We start from the raw sequence: 9,769 nt of genomic DNA, 5'->3' as shown, positions 1-9,769 counted from the left end.
TAATTGCTCTGGCTAGAATTTCCAGTACTTTGTTGAATAGAAGTGGTGGAAGCAAGGATCCTCGCTTTATTCCTGATTTTCGAGAAAAAGCTTTGTCTTTCACTGTTAGCGTGATGTTCGCTGTGGGTTTTTCATATACGGCTTTTAATACATTGAGGCAGTTTCCTTGTATTCTTAGTTTGCTGAGTGATTTTTAATCATAAAAGAGTGTTTATTTCATCAGATATTTTTCTGCATCAATTGATATAATCATGTGTGTTTTTTAATAAATTTTAAAAATGAGGTATATTACACTGATTGATTGGCACATGTTGAACCATCCTTGCATCCCAAGAAGAAATCCTACTTGGCTTTGGTATACCATTGAATCTTTTCTTTATGTGTTTAGTTATTTGCTTGTTTTTATTTATGTAACAACAAAGTTACTCTAAAGACAAAGCATTGCCTATTACCTGTGGTGGGAAGAAGAACAAGTAAGTTATGTACATATTACTTTAGCACAAGTTTACCATTTGTTAGTTTTAAGCAATAAACAAATGAATAAAGTAATTTGGGGAGAAGTTAATCTTTAATTTTGCTGGTCCTTTATATTTTATTTGAAGTCTCATCTATTTAACATTAAAAATTATAACCACTTTGAAAACATTTTAAAGAATTTTATTTATATCGAAGCCAGTCTAAAAATGTGCCTTTCCCTGCTTAACTGTTTTTATTTTATTATTAGACCAGCCAAGTCATTTCATTGCTACTCCATTCTCAGCTGTCCATTTAACATTAGCGACTATCTTTTGCATTATTCTGCAGTAACTTCCATTTCTTTCTTTTTCTTTCTTTCTTTCTTTCATCTTTCTTTCTTTCTTTACTTAATTTCATTATTTATGCTGTTACAGTTGTCCCACTTTTCACATTTTGCCCCCTCCTACCCAGCCTGCCCCACATTTCCATAATCAGCTCCCTCATTGTTTCCATGTCCCTGGGCCCTTCATATATGTTCTTTGAATAATCCCTTCACCTTATTTTTAAAATATATTTTATTTATTGATTTTTAGAGAGAAGAAGGGAGGGAGAAAGAGAGGGAGAGAAATACCAATGTGTGGTTGCCTCTCACACATCCTGTACTGGGGACCTGACCAGCAACCCAGGTATGTGATCTAGACTGGAAATCGAACCAATGACCTTTTGGTTTGCAGGCTGGCACTCAGTCCACTGAGCCACACCAGCCAGGGACCTTCACCTTCTTTCAATCAGTCCCCACCACTCTCCTCCCCACTTACAGCTGTCAGTCTGTTCCATGATTTTATGCCTCTGGTTCTATTTTGCTGTTCAATTTACTTTGTTCATTACATTCCTCTTACAAGTGAGATCATATGGTGTTTGTCTTTCACCGAGTGGCTTATTCCACTTAGCATATTAGTCTTCAGTTCTATCCATGCTGTCACAAAAGGTAGGAATCTTTCTTTCTGCTGCATACGAGGTCTGTCCGGAAAGTATCCAGCCACATTCTATGAAAAAACAGAGACATTTATTGAACTAGATACGAGATACAAGAAACTTTGTACATAGGACAATGACACCTCAATCTTCTTCAAAGTAGGCATCTTGGGACCTCACATGGTTCTCCCAACTGCCATCAGCTGCCCTGATGTATTTTCCTTAATTTCATTGATGGTCTGAAATTTCTTCCCTTTCAAAGGTGACTTTAGTTTTGGGAAAAGCCAGAAGTTGCAGGGCACCAAATCTGGGCTGTCATGGGGCTGAGTCACATAGGTGATTTGATGTTTCACCAAAAATTGCACAAGATATGATAGTGAGCAGGCTTGTTGTTGTGATGAAGCTACCAATCACCAGTTGCCCATAGCTGTGGTCTTCTGAATCATCCGAATAGTTTCCGTGGAGGAATGTTCAAGCTTAATGCAAAATTTGATGCAGATTCATTACTCTGTTTGCTCAGTCATTTAAAATGCCACAGACACACAGTACATATCCCCACTCAGCAGTGTCTACTGCCCTCACTGACTAGTGCAGTGAAGCTGTCATTGTTCATGCATGTGCATCCCAGTCTACTCTCATAGGTTGCCAGGTTACGTAGATGTCAAATGATTCTCATTATATCAACGATGGCTGGACTTTCTCTGGACAGACCTTGCAGTATTCCATTGTATATGTGTACCACAATGTTCTTATCCACTCATTTACTGATGGACAGTTAGTCTGTTTCCAAATCTTGGCTCTTGTAAATAGCACTGCAATGAATATAGTGGTGCATAAATTCTTTTGAATTGGTGCTTTGGTATTCTTCAAGTATATTCCCATCAGTGGAATCACAGGGTCAAAAGGCAGATATATTTTTAGTTTTTTGAGGAAATTCCATACTGTTTTCCACAGTGGCTGCACCAATCTGCATTCCTAATAGTGTACAAGGGCTCCCCTTTCTCCACATCCTTGCCAGCACTTGTTGTTTATTGATTTATTAATGATGGCCATTTTGGCATGTGTGAGGTGATATCTCACTGTGGTTTTAATTTGCATCTCTTTAATGGCTAGTGATGTGAAGCATTTATAAAAGAACATCTGATCTTTTTTTAAAACTCTAGTTTTTATTTTTAACCACTTCTTTTTCTTTTCTTTTATATCTTTTAGTATTAATTGTAGTATTTTTGTTATATTACTTCTTTCCCCTCTCATTCTTAGTCTCTCATCTATTCTATTTATTCTTACTTGCTTTTATAGTAGGCAGCAAGAAGCATAGCCTGGGGCAGAGAGCAAAGGGAAAACTCACCCCATAAGTGAAGACATCAAATCCTTTTTCTCAGCTGAACCCTCAGGTGCTTCCTAATGTTTCTCCCAGACATTTCAAGCTCAGCTATTTAAAAAGCTTCATCTTTAAAGACCATGAAGACCTATAGTCTATCTACTCTCAGAGTTATACTTTTTGTACAGATCATCTAATCAGCATTTTACACTATCTTCATCTTATATGACCATTTGCTGGTTCAAAATTTTTAGATTCCTTCCCTGGCTGGGGGCTCAGTTGGTTGGAGCATCGTCTCATGCACCAACAGTTGCAGGTTTCATCCCCGGCCAGGGCACACACCTGGCGTACAGGTTTGATGCCCAGTCAGGGTGCGTCCAGGAGGCAACTGATCAATGTTTCTCTCTCATATTGACGTTTCTCTCTCTCTCTCTCTCTCTCTCTCTCTCTCTCTTTCTCTCCTTTCCTGTCCCTCTATCTTTAAAAAAGGAACAACAACAACAACAAAAAAAAGCCCCAAACAACAAAAAAGCAGAAAACATATCCTCTGGTAAGGATTAAAAATTTAAATAAAATTTCTAGATTCTTTTCTTTAGTTCTGTTTTTCTGGATGGAGCACACACACACCACACACACCACACACACCACACACACATGCACCATGAGTCACTCTCACCAGTGGACACTGCTACTCCAGCAGCCCTTTCAACACTGGTTGTTTTTCTCCCCAAACCCCCAAACAACTGAGCCTAGATGTGAGAAAGGCATTAATTCCCCCTCATCCTCTCTTCTTCCTTCCTCACCCCCACTCCTCATTTTGTTGCTTGAGCCATCAAATTCTGTTACGTTACTGTTTCATTTGTTGCTGTTATTACTGACCCTCATGCCAGTTTTCTTTACATTTAGACAATTTTGTCCCTGGGTCACTCACTCTCTCTAATGTAATTGTTGTCTTTATTCTTTGTTGCAAGACAAGTTATATAACTTAACTTAATGCAAAATGAAAGCATGAGGCTCTTTTCAAAAATTATTAAGAATTTCAAGACAGGGACAGCAAGGTATTAAACGAAGTCCAGGTCTCTGTGTGATCACACAAGTCCCACACCCACAAAGCCGGCCTTGCTCAGTTGGCGACTATTATTCACCTCCCCTCTTATTTCTATGGATGACGAAAATTCTTTCGATACCTCTCTGTGAGTGAGGAATCCTGGGGCGAACTCTTCCTGCCTTTCCCTCTACATTTTGAACTTTCTCTTCTCCAGGAAGGAAAGACTAGTAGAGCTGATGATAACAATTTACGCCCACTTGACAACGGTTCACAGCGGCTGAAGTGCTAAAGGTGGCTGCTCCTGCCTCTTCCCTGCGGTTTTGGGTTGCTGCTAGTGGGCTCGGGGAGGTCGCCTTTCCCTTACAGTTTGTATGCAGTGAGCCAGATCTTTTTACTCATTTTCGCCACAGTTCAGTCCGATAATTTTTGCCCAACACCCTCAACTAAGCTGTTCTCAGGTTCAAGCCCTGCTTGCCAGCACGGTTTACACAGCGATCCCGAGTACTGCCAGCCACTGGGCTCTTGCCTAGCCCACAAGTAAAGCTGACACGTTCATCTTCATGTGGCTTCTATTTTCGCAGACATTTTCTGTTACTATTGGAACACCTAATAGTAATATGATACTTTCATATTTCGTAATGTGATGCTTTCCATCTAGGTTTCTCACTGAAGTATTATTTTGAAATATGGTCAGATGGCTTCTCAATTGCTTCTCAATTGCTTTTCCCCCTAATATTATTCTCTATTAAGATACTTGAATTTGAAAAAAAAATCTGTGTCTGCCCACATTTATAGTTTTAAACCCTCTTATCTCTGACTGGCAGGGTGAGCAGTTTCAGCAGAGGGGAGCAGGAGCTGACCCCTTTGTTTCTGACAACCTCAGGGAAGGAAAAACGTGGCTGCCAATAAGAGGCGGTGCTTCAGGGCTGGCCCTGCTGACAGTCTCAGTCAGGCAATGGCTTCAGTCACAGGGTCTTTTCTTGACAAGTAATATCTTCTGAGTAAGCAGACAGGACAACACCAGCGGTTTGTGTTTTTATAAAGTAAAGAAATTTTCTGTATATCAGTTCCTAAAATTTCAGTGTATGCCCTCTGCTTAGACTGAGGGACTCTCAAGAATCCGCCCTGTGACACGTGCCATGTGTATGTGCAGCATGTTTTTGGCGTGGCAGTTCCTTATATCTCAGATGGCCTTCGTGTGAGACGCTGGCGAGTCGTTTCTTTCTGCTGTTGGAGTCAGTAACAACTGTGCTCCTTATGGGCGTCCGGTTGGTTGTTACGGTACAGACACTGATTTTCTCTTTGCATCGGCTGCAAGAAAGCAAAGCTTCACAATCGGTATCCCACCTCACCAACCTAAGCGAATTTAATTCTAACTTTATCTTTTCTTTTCTCTTTATTTTCCCCCGTTCTCACCTGCAACTTCTTAGTTTAGATTTTATGCTGTTTGATATTGCATTTTAACATGTCACTTTAAATCTTTACTAGAATAGAGAAAGGTATGTATAAATAAATAGAAGAGGAATTATGAAAACACAGCATAAGATCATTTGATCTGTGCACATAAATGTAAGTCACAGCGATTTGAAATCAAGTGGATATGAGATGAGGCATTGGAAATTTAAATTTTTACTCCCAAGCTCCAGCACTTGTCATTTCTGTGCCCTTGTAAATGTCTTATAAATATAGATTTCTGCTCTGAAAAAAATTTAGAAATTTGATGTGATGTTTAGAGGCAACGTGAGGACTAATTTCTTTATGTGAAGTATAAATTTTAAAGCTGAGAGAATATTATTATTGTTAACCATATCTTTGGGAGACAGACAGGCTGGTCTTCCACTCAACATCCGCAAGTTAAATGTTACATCTGCCCCAGTCACTGTCCCTCACCTATAATACGCATCATTCCCCACCTGCTGACACTGTGTTGGAATTACTCGTAGCACAAGGCTAGGGCTTTTCTGACCTAATTAAAAATGTACAATGACTTGCATGGAAGTATTTGCTTCTTAATTTTTAGCTCTTCTTCAAAGGTATTATTTAAAAACATGACAGTGCACTCCGTGATTCTAAGCACCCTAGTTACATAACAGAGGATGTTTACCCATATTTTGTCTGAAACCACTCCTTTTTGATCAGCTGTCAACGAGACCATCTCTGTTCCCCGTGAAACTAAGTCATTATCATTGATGCTTCAGCTTTTCTTTCATCTTATGGGCTCCAGGGCACTTAATGATTCTGCTTCTCTCCATCCAGAAGAGTAGTGATCTTCACTCTGATTCACTTAACATTTAAATTTTCGCCTGCATAAACTGCTTAACCTGTTCAACTCCTGGTAGCTTAGCTCAGCAAAGAAAATTCAGGTCTATTTAAAATATAACTTGCAGCCCTGGGTGGTGTGGCTCAGTGGATTTAGTGCCGGCCTGTGAATCAAAGGGTCACTGGTTCAATTCCCAGTCAGGGCACATGCTTAGGTTGCTGGCCAGGTCCCCAGTAGGGAGTGTGTGAGAGGCAGCCACACATCGATGTTTCTTTCTCACTCCCTTCTCCTCTCTAAAAATAAACAAGTAAAATATTTAAAAAACATATATAACATGCAGAAACTGGGACATTAGGCATCATAAATATAATAGGTTCTTTCCTTCAGCAGAATCAATACCCGTGTACTCATAGCAATTTATTGTATATTATCCAAGTTCCTACAAGGTGAGTTAAAGACCAGATTTGCTCACTTATCAGTGTCACCAAAAGGCTTAGGTGAAGACAGGGAGCTCTGGAAGGGTCAAGGAGGGTAACTCTATTTTGCCCGTGTATGCAGGAACTCAGCCAACTGGAAACAGCCTGGACTCTGGACCACTGGGTTTGCTGGAACAGTACTGTGTAAACAGTGGTTTTAACAGACAGGTTTTACATTATTTAGTAAGCCAGAAAGACCAAGTATGTAAACTCTTTTCTTTTACTAAAAGATTTTCAGCACTTTACTAGTAAATACAGTATCTTAAGTTTGATAAGAACTGAAATAAACTTTTTCTTTTTGTCTCTCTAAATAGTATGTCTTACTTAACAGCAGTTCTTAATTATAATGAGACTAAGTTAGTAATCTTTTCTTATATGGCTAGTGTTTATTTGTTTTCCTGAGGGATTTCAATAATATTTACTTAAACAATGGTCATAAAAATATTATTTTAAAAATGTTATTGCTCCTCAAATTTGCTATTCACCTTTTGGATTTAAAGCTATAAAAATATGGAATGGTATGGTGTGAGGTAAGGGGTAAAGATTTAAATTTCCTTATATGGAGGTACAGTTGACCCAGCATCATTTATGAAAATATCAATTGTTTCCTACTAATGTGCATTACTACATTTTTGATAAATGTCTGTATATATGGTAGTGTGTTTTGCTCTCTCTAATCTGTTCTATGTACCTATTATTTTATACAGAGTTTCACATTGTCTTAATTATTATAGCTTTATAATAAGTCTTGATATCTGGAATATAAACTTCCAACTTCTTTTTCTTCTTCAAAAAAGAATATTGCTTTGAGTTTTTCTTGCCTTTGGCATTTCCAGATAAAAATATTAGAATCAACTTGTCAATTTCTAAAACAAAATATCTGCTAAAATTTTGATTTGGATCATGTTGAATCTATACATGAATTTGAGAATTGACATTTTGACAGGACTGGGTATTCCAGTCCATGAACATAATATACCCCTCTATTTATTTAGGCCTTCTACACTTCTCCTAATGATATTTTATAGTTTATTTATTTATTTACTTACTTATTTAATTTTTTTAAAGCCAATGCAGTCCCCCATGATCACAAATTATGCAGTCGAATTTCCCACATTTGAGGAAATTGCAGAGGTCAGCACAGCTGGAGTGCAATGGATAAGCCTCGCCCTGGGAAAACCACCTTCGTGATCATGGTATCTCTTCTGCCAGGTAGGTATACATAGTTATTTTTATAAAGTTCTTTATATTACATTAACTTTATATTTATTTATGGGTATTTGATGGTATTTTAAATAATATTATTAAAATTGTATGTTCATTTGTTGCATGTAGGTACAGAAAAATTAATTTTTATATATTGACTGAGTTTCTAGTGACCTTAGTACATTCCTTTATTAATCTAATAATTATGTGAAGATTCTTTTCAGTTTTCTCTATATACAGTCATGTTGTTTGTAAATAAGATGGCAGTTATGTATCTTCCTTTTTAGTTTTTAATCCTTCCTTATCCCTGCCTCTATGCCTTACTAAAACCTCGTTACAATGCTAAATAGAAGTGGTAAATAGCGGTCAGCTTTGTCTCATTTTTGTATCAACTTTCTCTGTCACCATTAAATATGATATTTACAGTCAGTCTTTTATAGCTACTTTTTATTCATTTATTTATTTATTTTTAATTTTTTTGTTTCATGTCTAATTTTTATTCTGAAATGTAAAGCTCTTCTGAATTAAAGTACAGTTGACATACAATATTGTATTGGTTTCAGGTGTAGAATGTAGTGAGATTTCACATTTATGCACCTTACAAAGTGATCACCACAAAAAGTCCACCATACAAAGTTATTGTGATATTGATATTAATATTCCTTATGTTGTACTTTACATCCCCATGACTTATTTACAAATTTGTACCTCCTAATCCCCTTAGCCTTTCTGTCCATATCCCCAACCGCCCAACCCTCTGGCAATGATCAGCTTTTCGGTATCTATGGGTCAGTTTGTTCTGTGTGTTCATTTTAGTTTTTTAGATTCCTCCCCTAAGTGAAGTGATATAGTATTTGTGTTTCTCTGACCTAATTTCACTTAGCATAACACCCTCCGGGTCCATCCATGTTGTTGCAAATGGCAGGATCTGTTTCTCTTATGGCCGAGTGACACCCCAGTGCGCTGTGTGCACTGCACACACACACCCCCTTCTTTATCCGTTCATGTAGTGATGAGCGCCTGGGCTGCTCAAACTTGGCTAGTGTAAATAATGCTGCAGTAAACGGGGGTGCACATAGCTTTTTGAACTGTTCCACTTCTGGGGGCTCATCTGAAGAAAACAATTGCTAGGTCCTTCTTTGTCTCTTGTTATATAGCCTTTGTTTTAAAGTCTTTTTGTCTGATATAAACATTGCTATCCCAGCTTCTCTTTTTTTTCATTTCCATTTACATGAAATATCTTTTCCATTTATTTATTTCCAGTCTCTGTGTGTCTTTTAATCTGGAGTCTCATGTAGGCAGTATATGTAGGGGTCTTGTTTTTTTTTTTTTTTTTTTTTTTTTTACCATATATCAATTTTTTTCTTTAAAAAAATTATTTTTATTTTTATTCAGTTACAATTGTCTGCATTTTCTCCCCATCCCTCCACCCCACACCAGCCAGTCCCACCTCCCTCCCCTTCCTCTACCCTCCCCCTTAATTTTGTCCTTGTGTCCTTTATAGTAGCTCCTGTAGACCCCTCTCCCCACTATCCCCTCCTCACTCCCCTCTGGCTATTGTTACATTGTTCTTAATTTCAATGTCTCTGGTTATATATATATATTTTAAACCATTCAGGCATCCTGTTTTTGCAATGGAGCACTTAAGTCAACTTCAATTGAAGTAATTATTGATAGGTATGTGCTTATTGCCATTTTAATTGTTTTCATACTACATTTACAAGTGGTTGGTCTACTCTCTTTACTATATGTTTGCTTTTACCAGTACAAATTTTTCATCTTATTTCTAGCTTTGGCCTTTTCCACTTAAAGAATTCCCTTTAACATTTCTTATAATGCTGGTTTGGTGGTGATGAACTCCTTTAACTGTTGCTTGTCTGAGAAAACCTTGATTACTCCTTCAGTTCTGAATGATAACCTTGCTGGGTAGAGTATTCTTCATTGTGGGATTTTTCCTTTTATCATGTTGAATATATCATGCTACTCCCTTCTGGCCTGCAAAGTTTCTGTTGAAAAGTCAGCTGATG

The 9,769-nt window shown here is 37.8% G+C and overlaps 1 non-coding gene across 1 annotated transcript; it reads right to left on the bottom strand.

The window, feature by feature from the left end:
• Positions 1 to 7,598: 7,598 nt before the first annotated feature.
• Positions 7,599 to 7,756, bottom strand: LOC112319204 (U1 spliceosomal RNA). The gene has a single exon (XR_002976305.2). It is a non-coding gene; the product is annotated as a U1 spliceosomal RNA (small nuclear RNA).
• Positions 7,757 to 9,769: the final 2,013 nt, after the last annotated feature.

The sequence above is a fragment of the Desmodus rotundus genome, chromosome 3 (genome assembly GCF_022682495.2).
Source record: "Desmodus rotundus isolate HL8 chromosome 3, HLdesRot8A.1, whole genome shotgun sequence".
In the NCBI taxonomy this organism is placed as follows: Eukaryota; Metazoa; Chordata; class Mammalia; order Chiroptera; family Phyllostomidae; genus Desmodus; species Desmodus rotundus.
Note: the sequence above shows the minus strand (reverse complement) of the source record. Positions and strands in the feature narration are given on the sequence as shown.